This window comes from Miscanthus floridulus, chromosome 8 (assembly GCF_019320115.1).
Source record: "Miscanthus floridulus cultivar M001 chromosome 8, ASM1932011v1, whole genome shotgun sequence".
Taxonomy (NCBI): Eukaryota; Viridiplantae; Streptophyta; class Magnoliopsida; order Poales; family Poaceae; genus Miscanthus; species Miscanthus floridulus.
Window position 1 is genome coordinate 206593513 of NC_089587.1, and position 14401 is coordinate 206607913.

General features: G+C 43.7%; 1 long non-coding RNA gene across 1 annotated transcript; it reads right to left on the minus strand.

The window, feature by feature from the left end:
- Nucleotides 1-13581: 13581 nt before the first annotated feature.
- LOC136474710 (uncharacterized) lies at nucleotides 13582-14105 on the minus strand. Its single transcript, XR_010763000.1, has 3 exons — nucleotides 13960-14105; nucleotides 13833-13898; nucleotides 13582-13773 (listed from the first exon to the last, which is right to left on the minus strand). It is a non-coding gene; the product is annotated as an uncharacterized lncRNA (long non-coding RNA).
- Nucleotides 14106-14401: the final 296 nt, after the last annotated feature.

Consider the following 14401-nt stretch of genomic DNA (forward strand, 5'->3'; position numbering starts at 1 on the left):
ATCTCCAACTTGCTGCCGAAAACATGCAAGAACCGGCAGCCTGTTCGTTTCGGCTGAAATGTTCCTGGATTACTACCGCTGACTAGTTTGGTGGAAGAGAAAAATATTATTCTGACTTATAATACACGATCGTTTATGATCCTTAGCTGCTGGCGTCCATTCAATGATCAGATTTCCAGATCAGACGAACACGCAATTCGCGATTCGTTTCGCAATGTCCATCCACCCAGGAGCCAGGAATAGGAACTCACCCCACAGCCCACACCACACCGTGCCAGAAACTGACCTGTCGATCCGGTCCCGAGCAGCGACAGCTCCTGGCCCGCTCGCCGTGGCAGCGCCCATCACGCCGCTGTCAGCCGTGCCGATAAGAACGGGCCGGGGGCCGGGGGCCGGGGGCATGTGCGTGCGCCCGCGTCTCGCTGCCGCAATGAGTAAACTACTACTATTACTCCTACTCCGGCACACCGCGACGTGCCGACGGCGACACCCCCTCCGCTGCCGATGCTATGGCCCTTTCCCCCTTCCTCCGATTTTAATTTGCCGTGGAGACTGACTTGACCCGGCCACCCGTCGGGACAAATAATAACACCGTCACCAGATTTGTCTCTGGGACGGTAAAAATTATTGCGACAGGTCGGCAGGCTTACGAAGCAATTTTAGCCTTGTGGGGGCAGGGGTACGGCTGACGTTTGTAGTAGGGGTCGAGGATTAGTCTGGAAGCCACTAGTTGGTGTCCACGTGTGCTCGGGGCGCCGTTTTGTCAAAGCGTTAGGTTACGAGCGGCAGAGATGGACGTGAACCGTGAAACCCAGTGACAAGTCGTCGCCTCGCCTGTGCAGCGCCGGATGGGGGTGAAGGGTGATCGGATCGGATATAAAAACCACGGCCCAGCGCCCGCGGAATTTTCGGCCGCGTCGGACGCCACGCGAGCGAGACGGATGAGGACCTGACCGCGCGCTCCGCGCTTTGGTTTGCCGCTCTCGTGGACGCGACGACCCCCACGTTGGCTACTTGGGTTGCGGGTCCCGGCGGTGAAAGCTTGGTGAGCCGCGGTGATTTTTCCCCCCCGTGCACCGCTGCACGGGACGTGCAACCGGCGGATACGGAACAGCAACGGGACAAAGCGGTCGCGTCGCGTCGCCGGAAATGGTGAAAAGATCTTCGGTTGGTGGTAGCAGAGGTAAAAAAGGGCCGAGGATAAGTTCTTATCCTTCGTCTGCATCTCGGCAACCTCACATTCAGCCTCAGGACAGCGTTGCTCGTCGGGACTGTTCATACGATGCGCCGATGTAAGCTCCAGCAACTTGCTCGCAGGCAGAAGCACGTGCATCAGTCTTCATTCGCCGGCGGAGGCGCAGAGCAGCTGCGTCTAGTCTAGCACGAAATGTTCGCGTGGTTTGCGGTCAGCAGTGTGCCCAGAACTTGACGGGCTCATCATTCGATCCGCAGCGGAAATGCCAGAAATCGTCGTTGCTCCGTCTGGCGGAACGAGCCTGTTCAACTTCAAGCAAAGGCATCTAGCTGGGCATCAAGTGTGTCGTTGGTTCCGGACGGGGCCAGTTCGGGTGGTCCTGGTCCGAGTCTACTGCCTACTGGCCGGGCAGGCCGGCCACTTGACAAGTTCAAGCTACAGGACAAGAGTAGGAGTGTAGGACGGCGTCCTCGGCTGGCGGCGGCGCGGTTGGTGCACGAGCAACAGCGATGGGCCCCGGCTGGAGGAAGCCTATGGAGCGACGCGACTAAATCGCGAACGGTCACTCGATTACGGTCGGGCGAACGATCTGGCAGCAGCTGCAATTTCCATTTTATGAATAAACAAATCCCACAACTTTCTCCAAACAGGCGTTTTATTTTATTTTTGCACACGCGAACGCGTCAGTCTTGTTTTTCTTTTCGCGCGCCTGCACGCGAACGTGTCGTTCTCTTTCCTCTTACGCATAAGCTAGGCTATATTTGATTTCTACATGCGCTTCTAAAATTCCGGTCACATTAAATATTTAGATACATGCATGAAGTATTAAATATAGACTAATTACATAATTTGCGACTAATTTACGAGACGAATTTTTTAAGCCTAATTAGTCCATGATGTGACAACGTGGTGCTACAGTAAACATATGCTAATGACAGATTAATTAGGCTTAAAAAATCGTCTCGCAAATTAGCCTCCATCTATGTAATTGGTTTTATAATTAATCTATATTTAATGCTCTTTATTAGTATCTAAATATTCGATGTGATATAAAATTTAGGAGCGACTAAAGAACCAAACACCCCTTAAACAAACTGAGTTACACGGCATAGTTAAGCGTGCTAGGTTATAGAACATTCTGTTTAGATTTCATCAGCATTTTTCTTTTCGTTTCAGGAACTAATCATTCGGAAATATGAAAAAGGGTTTAAAAAAGCTGGGGGAGAAAATTAAAAGTAACTTTTACACCATAGACTACAAAACAAAATCCCATGAGATGATGCAAACTTTAATAACAAGTTACAAAATAGATTTGCATAGCTTATACAACTATAATATTCAGTATCTATGTCTTCAATTGCAAGATCCGCAAAATATTTAATATTTAAAAATCATAAATACAAAAAGAACAAAGTTATCAACAAAAAACAAATAACTTAATAGCAAAAACTAACATGATAATCTAACATAGGGTGATAAATATAAAACTAAGTACAGTAAATTGACCATACATAACTCTATACAATAAGCTAATCAAATAAGTTAGATTACATACACATGAAAAGACAGGTTAGTTACATAACTCTGAACAAAAAGTTAATCAAACACGTTAGGTAGCATACACATGAGAACACAAGTTAGTTACATAACTAGGTACCATAAGTTAATCAAATAAGTTAACTAGCATACACATGAAAAGACAAGTTAGGTACAACTTATACATATGTGGTAGAACCGTCTGAAATAACACATCTTCAAAGGCGCTCGTCTTCCACCAGACACTAAGCACTCCGAAAGTAAGCTACATCGGTGGATTCCATCGAGCACACCTCAAGGGAAAACTCGAATAATCCACGTTTTTCCTCCATGATCCAATAATGAGAACGAGTTTACAATACTTAGTCCATTTTATACAACTGGAGTTCTTAAAAATATATTATTACAGTACCGAGTTCAGAGTGCGAAAATTAAACAGCGAAATTAAAATAAACATCTAACGGTAGTATATAAGGATCTGTCTGTGCCCACTAGAAGAATCTTTCACACAATAGCTACTCTTCAAGCTGAACCTGAAACAGGGGTAAATAAACTCTGAGTACACAATATACTCGCAAGACTTATCCGACTAGTGGGATTAATTTCCCAACTCCAAAGGATATGATAGGCTTATTGGTTTGCTGGGTTTCTTTTTTTACGGAAAGCAATACTAGTAGTGAATCCTTATGTATATTTCTTATTAGCAGTCATGATTAGTTCATTATCTAACCATTCTAGGTAAGCACCTGTTCTACTTTCAAGCAAGAGTTGAGCAAATAGATCCATTTCACCACTTTTCATTTTTCAGTTCTTACTACGATGCTAGATTATAGACAAGTCGTACCGGATTACCCAGTGATTTACAAAACAATGTGCCCAGCTGGGTACCCCAAAAAGAACGCCCCGCTTGTATCCCAGGCACAAGAAGGACCAACCCATCACTCTTCTGTCAAGGGGTTCAGGTCTCCGTCCAAACTTAGACTCTAAGCCCCCACACCTGACTCCGGGACTCAGTGTGCTGCTTAGACCTCCACCATCCCTGTCTCCAATCAGTCGGTTTGGAAAGAGTCAGAACCCACGATAAGAGAGCAACGAGCCTTCCCTGCTCCCATAAATAAGTATGTGCTCAGGATAATAAGTCTGTGACCTGACTAGAATCTAATGCAACGACCAGTCCTTAACCGACATGGACAGGGAAAAAAAGTGTAACCAAGCTATGTCCCGTTGGCCGAGGGACACAACCTCTTACACCCACCAATACCCATACCATATCTATGGCAGAACCTCCTAAATTATAGGGCCCACATGCACCTGTCACTGTCCGACGACCTTTGACATCTGTGCATATGTTTTCGATAACTTAAGAAGACTGTCGGGTGTCTTCGGGGAACCCCGAATCATCTACGATTTCCGAACAGGATCATGTTACAGAGTCATTGCAGTATTACAATATTTATTAAAATATCTACACCAGAGTAAAAACAGCGGAAGTCTTACAATAACATAATTTACAAAACAGTAGTTTCAAACCTCATAACTAAGTTCGATGATTATTACAAAATGAAATAATGGAGTGGCATTATAATATAATACAAAACACATAATGAAACTGCCCTGCCCAAGGGCCACACATTTACTTCTCATCGTCATCACAAGGAACAATCGTCATGCAGCACGATCCAAAACAGATCTGCTCATGAGCCTCACCTGCAACAAGGGGTCAACAAACCCTGAGTACAAAAGTACTCAACAAGACTTAACCGAAATAAAACTGATAGAACTCAGGAATGCCGGCTCATGGGATTCAAGGTATGACTTTAACAATAATCAAAGTTCTTTTGCGTAAAAGCTCTTTAACAAAATTCTTTACTTCAAAGGTAAAACTTTATAAGTACCACATATGAATCTGCCATGATCCGTAATGAGGTCATGAACTTCATATCAATCTCTTTCGCAAACTTTTCTCAAGTTCTAGTTATTAATACTACGATGATGAACAGTGAGTTGAGTCTCCATAACCGAGGAGCAACGACGATTCGAACCGATTATAAACCCAGCTGGGGATTCCAGACCACATGACATATGCAGGTCCCCGACCTACATATACCAACCTATCTGTTGACACCGTTTTTTGTACGTGATGGTAATCGGGGTGGATTAATCGGTGAGGGGAAGGTTACTGTGTACTTTGATAGCCGATGGAAGCCAGCTTGTAAAGATAGTTGCCGATAGCTGGTGATGGTCGATGGGAAGGTTGGTTTGGATTCGGGCGTTGCCGATGAAGTTAGAGGTGTTATTGTCGATGCCGATGAGAGGAGATTTGAAGACTACTGCCGATGAAACAAGGAATATGCCGATGAAGGAAGGCTTGAAGACTACTGCCGATGAGATAGGGAGTATGCCGATGGGAAGGAGGACGGTGAGATTTCCATCGTAATTGAGGCGGACAGGGAGATAGATAGAAGTTGATTTCCTTTTTTATATATTAGTTAGAGTATGATTCATGTAAGAGTCACGTGTTTCTTTAGATATGGGATTGGTATCCTAATTGTGTTTGGTTGTGTCTCTTTAGATCAGGGTATAAATAGGAGTAAGGGGCAATGTAAGGATATATCAATCAATATCAAAACCAATTTTTACTCCTGTTTGCATCTACTTACTTTTCGGCGACTTCGTCAATTTGCATATTTTCTTTCTTTTTACGAGTTCTCATTGATTCGGCGAGCTGCATCGTTTCAGTACGACCTTCGGCGATTCTCGAGTTCCGCGTGAACACCTCTTGGCCGTGACTTCCGGGCGTATCGCTGTTGTCAGGACCAAAGTGTTCGTATCTTCATCCTTGTCGATTAGCAGGTCAAATCGACTGGCACGCTTTGGATATCGATTCGGGTATTAGCCCTTTGTGTTTGCAGATCTACTTTTGCATCAACACATCTTTTGGCACGCTCGGTGGGACCAATCAATCAATATGTTCAATTCCGAGATCGATTCGGGGAACATCATCGCAGTATCAGAAGAAGATCTCAAGGAAGAACAGAGGCAAGCTATGGAAAAGGCTGTAGAAGAATACAAGCAGCTTTGTCTGAGATCGTTTAGCTTGAACAAGAGTGGACAAGTCATCCAGAAGCAAGATTTGCCGTTACCTCGGCAGGTTACCTTTGATTCCAATCCTGGTAAACTTCAAGAGATGGTTAATTCTGCAGTAAATCATGCTTTGATTAATCATTCCAGTGTGTTGTCCAATACTGTTCATAATGCTGTGGTTCGAACTCTCAAAGAAGGACAAGCGGCACCACATTACGTTGGGCCTGCCTATCATCAACCAGAGCCAGCATCTGTAAAAACTCCATCGGTTCCTTCGGCAGTTGCGGGTACAGAAGTTACTTCCCCTCCAGTATTGGCAGGCTCACCTAATATACAATCTACACCGATACAATCAGATCAGGTGTTACCAGGAGGGCGAGTTCAGCTTAATACAGATCTATCGGCATCAGCTATGTCAGGCCCTGTGTCTCAGAATAACCAGATTCCTACTAATTGGTGGGGATATGGCATGCCTCCAGAGTCATCTGCTTTCAATCCTAGATTACCTCAAGTATTTGATGCAGCAGGAAGAGCGCCTATATCATCGGCCGTTTCGCCGATGGCTCAAGTGCCTCAATATGCCGCAACTACTTCTGTGCAACCAACTCCAGGAGGTTTCCAGATGCCTATGGTTCAAACATTCAATTCAAGTCCATCGGCGAGCTTACTGCCGATGCAGCAGAAAGCCCCTGCTATGAGTCAAACTGGGGTTCAGTTCATGCCTCAAACCAGTTATAATTATCCAACGATATCGGCAAATTACCAGCCATCGGTAAGTTTTGTACCGATGAGTTCTAATAATGATTGGTTAGGACAGTTACCTGTTCAACATACAGTTCAGCGAAATCAGCAGGTGGCAGGGATTCAACAAGGTCATATGCAAGCTGGTTTCCAGAATCAAGCATCGGCAGCTCAGCCGATGAATCCTTTCCAACAGGCTAATGGACCACAAGTAACGGCAAATATGCCGATTGCTAGAGATCGTGGGCCACAAAGATATGTGGAGGGATGTCAGCAGGTACCTCCGGTAGAAGTTCAACCAGTTCGTCAGCAGGAAGCTGATGCTTTTTGGGCCGATAAGATAGCAGAAATTATGAAGGATCAGTTTGGGATAAAGCCCAAGGTCAATACGTATTCTTATCGGACTCCGTACCCTCCTGCATACGATTTAATTCCTCTCCCAAATCGGTACAAGGTACCGGATTTCACTAAGTTCTCTAGGCAAGATGATACATCAACAATGGAACATGTCAATCGCTTCATTATTCAATGTGGAGAGGCAGCTAACAGAGATGAATTAAGAGTTCGATTATTTTCATCATCTTTGTCTGGATCAGCATTTACATGGTTCATTTCATTACCACCAAATTCTATTATTACTTGGGTTGATCTAGAAAAACAATTCCATAAGTACTTCTTTGCTGGAATCCATGAAAAGAAGCTTACCGATTTAGTAAAATTGAGACAGCGTAATGATGAATCGGTAGAAAGCTTTGTACAAAGGCTATGAGATGTAAAAAATAAGTGCTACAGCCTGGTGCTGGATGATCGGCAGCTTGCCGATTTGGCTTTCCAGGGGTTATTGCCACATATTAAGGACAGATATGCTTCTCAGGAGTTTGAAAGCCTCAGTCATCTTGTGCAAAGGATCTCTGATCAGGACACTAGGGTTTTTGAACCTAAAAAGAACTGGAGTAAAAAGGTATCATTTGTTGAAGAGGTAGGAGATTCTGACTCTGATGAAGAACCAGTGATCGGCTTAGCTGAGTGGGTTAAGAATAAAAAGCCGATATCATGTCCCTTTGGTCAAAAAGAGCCAGAAAAGTTTACCTTTGATATCACCAAGGCCGATAAAATATTTGATCTTCTGCTTCAAGAGGGCCAAATTAAGCTGTCACCTAATCACGTGATTCCATCGGCAGAAGAGTTGAAGAAGATTTTGTACTGCAAATGGCACAATGCAACTTCACACAGTACAAATGAGTGCAAGGTATTCAGGCAACAGTTACAATCGGCTATTGAATCTGGGAGAATTAAGTTTGGTACTTCCAAGACCCAGAAGCCGATGAAAATTGATCAACACCCTTTTCCAGCAAATATGTTGGATGCCAAAGGAAAGACCAAGGTATTGACATCAGAAGCTGCTGAGAAAAACGCGTCAGTAGACCCCCAACATCGGATAACTACCGATGATGCAAAGAGTAAGGGTTTGCTAGGGGAAAGCAGTAGTTCCAAAAAACCTCCTCGACCTGGCATTGTGATTACTCATCGAAGGCAGCAGGAGGGTTGGCGTCAACGTAATGACCGATATCGGCAACAGCAAGAAATGAGACGTCAGGAAGAGTGGAATCGACATAAAGATCATTGGAGATGTCCGTTCTTCATCCATTGCTGGGAAGAAGGTATTAAATTGCCAACTGTTGAAAGTTGCCCTGAGTGTAATGGTTATTACGGAGTCAATCGTTCAGAAAGGATGTTTCAACGTGGTAATCAGGGTTTGTCTATCAACGAACCGATCAGAGGCAGAGCATCAGTGCATGATCGGCTGGGGGGCAGACTTAGTGTACATGAGAGGCTTGGTAAACGTGCTGGATATTTTCCAAGGAATCAAGAGGAGCTTGAGGAGATGGCAAACGCAAGAGTTCCCGATGAGGAGATATTCTACAGGGACCCTAATATACGTCGCGTAGAACTAACTAGGACTTGTTATCAGCCGGTTTGGAAAACCAAGTTTCCTCGATGGTGCCCAGAGGGTCTGACAAAGACGCAGAGGAGGAGGATGCAACGTGAGCGTCAGGAGGATTTATACCAGGAGGAAAATTCCTCCAATGAAAAGCCTGGTCATCAGCAGTGGCAGGTAAAACACAAAAATAAGGGTCCATCGGCAGATGTTAATATGGTATTCATGTTGCCGATGGAGTTTTTGGCACTATCTGATAATGAGGAAGAAGTTGTTCTCTCTGATCAAGTAGCTCAGTTAACACTAGATCCAATGATGGCCGTTTTTGAGAAACCTACCGATGACGAAAGACAGCATCTTAAGGCTTTATTTGTGAAGGGCAGAGTTGATGGGCAGCCTGTGTCTAAGGTACTTATTGATGGAGGGGCTGCGATTAATATTATGCCTTATGTGATGTATCGGAAACTTGGTAAGGGGGATCAAGACTTGACCAAAACCGATATGATGTTGAAAGATTTTGAAGGCAATGTGTCACCGGCTAAAGGGGCAGTGTGCGTGGAATTGACCATCGGCAGCAAAACCTTGCCAACGACGTTCTTTGTTATCAACGGCAAGGGTGCATATAATCTCCTTCTAGGGAGGGATTGGATTCATGCTAATTGTTGTGTTCCTTCTACAATGCATCAATGCCTCGTACAGTGGATTGGGGATAAGATTGAGATCGTCCCTGGTGATTCTTCTTATATCATCGCATCGGCAGAATCAGATACTTATGAGCGAACTAAATGCATATCAGGAGAAGCTTGGGAAAAAGAGTTCCTTAGAGTTGCTGATTATGAAATTCCACCGATCCAAGCAGTCGGTTCTGAAGAGGAGTTTTAATGGATAGGTTTGCCGATGATGGGAAATTAGGTCAAGGGTTCACATCGGCAGATGATTTAGTAGAAGTAGATATTGGTGATGGTAATAGGTCAAGACCTACTTTTATTAGTGCTAAGTTAGATTCCAAGTGTAAGCAGCGAGTAACAGATTTATTAAAAGAATATAAAGATTGTTTTGCTTGGGATTATACTGAGATGCCTGGATTAGACCGATCGATAGTTGAACATCGGTTACCTATCAAATCTGGATTTCGGCCACATCAGCAGCCAGCGCGCCGATGCAACCCTAATGTACTTCCTGACATTAAGGCCGAAATAACTAAATTAATTGAAGCAAAGTTTATTCGGCAATGTCGATACGCAGAGTGGATCTCTAATGTGGTTCCTGTTTATAAGAAAAATGGAAAACTTCGTGTTTGTATTGATTTCAGGAATCTCAACAAAGCCACACCAATGGATGGTTATCCAATGCCGATTGCTGATTGGTTGATTGATGCTGTGGCTGGACATCAAATTATTAGCTTCATGGATGGTAATGCAGGTTACAATCAAATATTCATGGCTGAGGAGGATATTCCCAAGACTGCTTTCAGATGTCCAGGACATGTGGGGTTGTTCGAGTGGATAGTCATGACGTTTGGTTTGAAAAATGCCGGTGCTACTTATCAAAGGGCTATGAACTTTATTTTTCATGAGTACATCGGCACATTAGTGGAGATCTACATTGATGATGTAGTAATTAAGTCTGGAGATATCACAGCACATTTAGCCGATCTGCGAAAGATACTAGAGTGCACAAGGAAGCATGGATTGAAGATGAATCCTAATAAATGTGCATTCGGTGTATCGGCAGGACAATTCTTGGGTTTTATGGTGCATCAGCGGGGCATTGAAATCAGTAGGAAGTCTATTGATGCAATTAACAAGGTGATTGCTCCTGCCAATAAGACTGAATTACAATCTTTGATCGGTAAGATTAATTTCATTAGAAGATTCATATCTAATCTGTCGGGTAAGATCAAGGCTTTCAGCCCATTACTTAGATTGAAAGCTGATCAAGAATTTGTATGGGGAGTTGAACAGCAATTAGCCCTTGATGAAATTAAGAAATATTTATCAAATCCTCCAGTGCTAGTTCCACCTCAACATGGGAAGCCTTTCAGGTTATATTTGTCAGCTGATGATGCAGTTATCGGTTCAGCTCTTATTCAAGAATTTGAAGGGAAAGAACGTGTTATTTATTATTTGAGCAGAAGATTAGTGGATGCTGAGACAAGGTATTCGGCTATCGAGAAATTGTGTCTGTGCTTATACTTTTCTTGTATCAAATTAAGGCATTATTTGTTATCTGCCGAATGTACGGTCATATGCAAAGACGATGTGGTCAAGTATATGTTGTCGATGCCGATATTAAGTGGTAGAATCGGCAAGTGGATTTTAGCATTATCAGAATTTGAACTACGCTACAAGTCAACTAAGGCAGTTAAAGGGCAAGTGATGGCTGATTTTGTCACTCAGCATTGTAACACGGTGGATTCTCTGGGGATTGCTCCCTGGACACTTTTCTTCGATGGGTCCACATGTGGTGAAGGAGCAGGTATCGGCATTGTGTTAATTTCACCTCAAGGGAAGAAGTATGAGTTTTCATTGCCGATTGTTGCTACAGCAACAAACAATCAAGCTGAATATCAAGCCTTGATAAAAGGGTTAGAATTGCTGAAGGAGATACGTGCCGATGTTGTTGAAATCTTTGGTGATTCTATGCTAGTTATAAATCAATTGGCTGGAAGTTATGAATGCCGAAGTGAAGCCTTGATTTCGTATTATGAAAGGTGTTTGCAATTATTGAAAGGATTTAGAGATTTTCGTCTTGAACATATCTCTCGATTGCATAATGAGGAAGCTAATCGACTAGCTCAGCATGCTTCAGGGTATCAGCCTATTCAGGAAGTGCTAACATCGGCAGTTGATACCGATGACTGGAGGAAAGAGATTGTCGATTATTTAAAGGATCCAGGTAGAAAGGTTGAGAGACGTATAAGGTTCCAAGCTACCAAATATGTGCTCCTCGATGATGAATTATATTATCGAACTATAGATGGAGTTTTACTCAGATGTGTTAACAATGATGAATCGAAAAGCTTGATGGGTGAAATTCATGAAGGAGTATGTGGGGCACATCAATCGGCTTTCAAGATGAAATGGATGATCAGAAGGAATGGGTACTATTGGCCGACTATTCTTGAAGATTGTTTTAAATATTTTAAGGGATGCCAGGGGTGTCAAAGGTTTGGTAATATTCAAAGAGCGCCTGCGTCGGCTATGAATCCTATAATCAAACCATGGCCGTTCCGGGGATGGGCTATTGATCTCATTGGTCAGATTTATCCACCATCGAGTAAGGGACATAAATTTATCCTGGTTGCTACCGATTATTTTACAAAATGGGTTGAAGCAATTCCTTTAAAAAAGGTGACATCGGTCAATATGATTGATTTTGTGAAAGAGCATATTGTTTACCGATTTGGTATTCCTCAGACTATCACTACCGATCAGGGCACTATGTTTACATCAGGAGAATTTGATGAGTTTGCTGTGGGTATGGGAATTAAAATTTTAAATTCTTCTCCATATTATGCTCAAGCTAATGGTCAAGCTGAGGCTTCTAACAAAGGGATCATCAAACTCATTAAGCGCAAAATTGAAGAAAATCCTAGGAGGTGGCATACAGTATTAAATGAAGCCTTGTGGTCATATCGGATGTCATGCCATGGTGCAACCAAAGTAACGCCTTATCAGTTAGTATATGGACACGATGCAGTGTTGCCTTGGGAAATTAAGGTTGGCTCTAGACGAATACGTTCTCAAAATCAGCTGACAGCCGATGAGTATAATACTCTTATGAAAGATGAGTTGGAAGATGTGGCGGGTCATCGGTTAAGGGCTTTAGTTAGTATTGAAGAAAATAAGAAAAGAGTAGCTAGATGGTATGACAAGAAGGTGAAAGTAAAAGAGTTTGCCGATGGAGATCTGGTCTGGAAATTGATTTTACCGATTGGGACTAAAAGTTCAAAGTTTGGAAAGTGGTCTCCTAATTGGGAAGGTCCATATCGGATAAATCAGTCTATTCCTGGTAATGCATATATTTTAGAAACCCTCGAAGGGGTTGTGTTTCCCAGAGCGTTAAATGGAAAATATTTAAAGAAATATTACCCTAGTATCTGGACAGATGCATAAGAGTATAAGTGCCGATAACAGTACTATCGGCTAGAATTATGCAAGAGTATCAATGTCTTATAAAGTGCCGATACAATAAATAAGATTACACGTTCAGCAAGGATTGGATAGCTAATATCGCACGCAGGCGAATCTGGTCGGCTTCTTCCATTTCTTTGATATCGTCATCGGCAGCACCCTCCACAGGCTTGAGTTTCTTCTTCATGGCTAAAGCTTTGCGAGCTTGGATATCTCTTTCTTGCTGAAGGGCTTTGACGGCATTGGGTAGCTGGCTTTCTTCTTGTTGAGCATGAGTTAAGGCTGCATCGATTTCTTTCAATTCAGCCAATAGAGCTGCCTTCCTTGCCGATAGATCCAAGATTTTCTGCTTAAGTGCAGCACCCGAAGTCTGCAAGTTGACGATGCCCTTGTGCTTCTCATCAGCGATTTGTTTCAGTTGTAGCATCTCTCCTTTAAGTTGAGCTTGAGCTGCTCTATCGGCAATGCGCTGAGCAGCCCGTTGATATTGCAGTTGATGGCTTTCTAAGTGAGCTGCTGGGAAGAGTATTTCTTCAACATCGGCAGGGACCTGGCCACGAATTGTTTTGAAAATTGCCTTTGCGGGGTCCGAGTCATCTACCAGTTGGGCGGTACTTTGCTGTAGCAAGTTCAGGAGGGTTTCCAACTTGGATTTAGTCTCTGCCGATATTGTTCCCAGTGCAAGGGAAGAACTTGTTTCCTCTCCATCGTCGTCAGAAATGTCAATGGCAAAGGAAAATAGGCTGTTCGGAGAATCTTGTTCCTGAAAGAAAGACAAGGAGATCAATCAGGGGTAGGTATGAGTATTGTAAAATCAGATAGGTTAATCGGTTTACCTGTTTCAAGGCAATTTCCTGTGCTTGACTGGAGGAAGCAACCTGGAGTATGTCGTGTGGATCAGCTGAGCTTGCCGATGGGATATCCTCTATGACTTCATCGGTGGTGGGCTCTTGAGGTATGATGACCGATGACATTGGGGCGGATGTAGGGATCGGCATAGACCTTTGTCGTTTTGGCTGTGCTTCAGTATCTGTTGAAGCTTTGCGCTTTGCTTGGACATCGGCAACGATTGGCTGGGGGGCATCGACACTTGATTGTGAAGCTTGGGCATCTGGTACGTTTGCCGATGTACCCAATTGTTGCTGCAAAACAAGTGTAAGATATGATATTTAACAGATAAAATGTAAAGTCAAGAAGCTACCTCTGAAGGAGTGGTGCTTGATATCGGCGGAATTGCCGATGACGATCCCGTAGCAGCTCTTACCCCCTGATGATTAAGGTTAATATAGTTTGTGATCGGCATAAGTGAAAATGAACAAGGTTGTTACCTTAAAGGCTTTGACCAAGGTTGTGGCAGCGGCCGATGGGGTAGCCCTGGATGTAGCCAATTTGGACTTAGAAGTGATGGTCTTAGTACGAATCTTCTGGTGGGTCAAAGCGGCTAAGGTGGGAGCGTTGTAGCCGATCGGCGATGTTGGGGAAACAGGCCGGAGGTTGAAGGGTTTCCCACTTTTGCTCACCAATGGTGCTGGGTTATTAACCTGTTACAAGGGAATCAGTTACTGATAAATGAAAGGAAAAGCAGAAGGGAGTTCAAAGGAAACTTACCGCGTCGTTAGGGATGGCATATTCAGAATCGATCATGTGCCGATATGTGTGAACAGAAGTCGCGAACAGTTGCTCTTTCCACTCTCGCCACCATTGCTTGTATGACTCGGTGATGAAAGATATTGGTGTCCAGGTGGATATATCGACATCTGTGGTATCGGC